Raw genomic sequence first — 771 nt, 5'->3', positions numbered from 1 at the left:
TACCGCCGCGGTACCCACCCGCAGACAGCCGCCCGCGCGGGAGGAGGCCGGGGAAGAGGCCCGCGCCTCTCCCCCCCCGACACCTCGGCCCTTCCCCACCGCCGCGCCCGACCCGGCCGGACCGAACCAACGGGCCGCCCGGCCCCGGCGGGACGAGGCTCCGCCAAGCGGGCGTTCCGGGAGCGGGGAGCTTCGGAGCGCTCCCCGAGTCTCCACTTAGGGGGACGAAGGCCCTCGGCCGACACCGACGGGCCTGCGAGGCACCCCAGCCGCGCCGCCGCGGACGCCGCCCGCCCGCCCGCCGAGGCGAGGCGGGGAGGGACGGCGCACCGGCCGGCGATTGATCGTCAAGCGACGCTCAGACAGGCGTAGCCCCGGGAGGAACCCGGGGCCGCAAGTGCGTTCGAAGTGTCGATGATCAATGTGTCCTGCAATTCACATTAATTCTCGCAGCTAGCTGCGTTCTTCATCGACGCACGAGCCGAGTGATCCACCGCTAAGAGTTGTCTGCCTTTCGGCACCGCCCCGCGCGCGCGGAGGGGCCGGGACCGCTCCGCAGAAGCGGCCCCCTTCTCGGACGACGGACCGCCGCCCCACCGACCGACCGACCGCCCCCCTCCGCACGCGCGGAGGGGGCGCGCGACGACCGGCGGGCGACGGTCGCGCCTCGCCTCAGATGACCGTACCGACATCACAACGGAGGGAAGGAAGGGAAGGGTGAAACAAGCTCCGAACGGCAAGGGCCCGGGGAGCCCGCGCTCCCGACCGACC

At 73.7% G+C, this 771-nt stretch overlaps 1 non-coding gene across 1 annotated transcript; it reads right to left on the bottom strand.

Annotated features, from left to right (window-relative positions):
• Positions 1 to 352: 352 nt before the first annotated feature.
• LOC141955468 (5.8S ribosomal RNA) lies at positions 353 to 505 on the bottom strand. Its single transcript, XR_012632577.1, has one exon. It is a non-coding gene; the product is annotated as a 5.8S ribosomal RNA (ribosomal RNA).
• Positions 506 to 771: the final 266 nt, after the last annotated feature.

This window comes from Athene noctua, unplaced genomic scaffold (genome assembly GCF_965140245.1).
Source record: "Athene noctua unplaced genomic scaffold, bAthNoc1.hap1.1 HAP1_HAP1_scaffold_260, whole genome shotgun sequence".
Taxonomy (NCBI): domain Eukaryota; kingdom Metazoa; phylum Chordata; class Aves; order Strigiformes; family Strigidae; genus Athene; species Athene noctua.
This window is presented reverse-complemented; position numbering and strand designations above follow the sequence as displayed.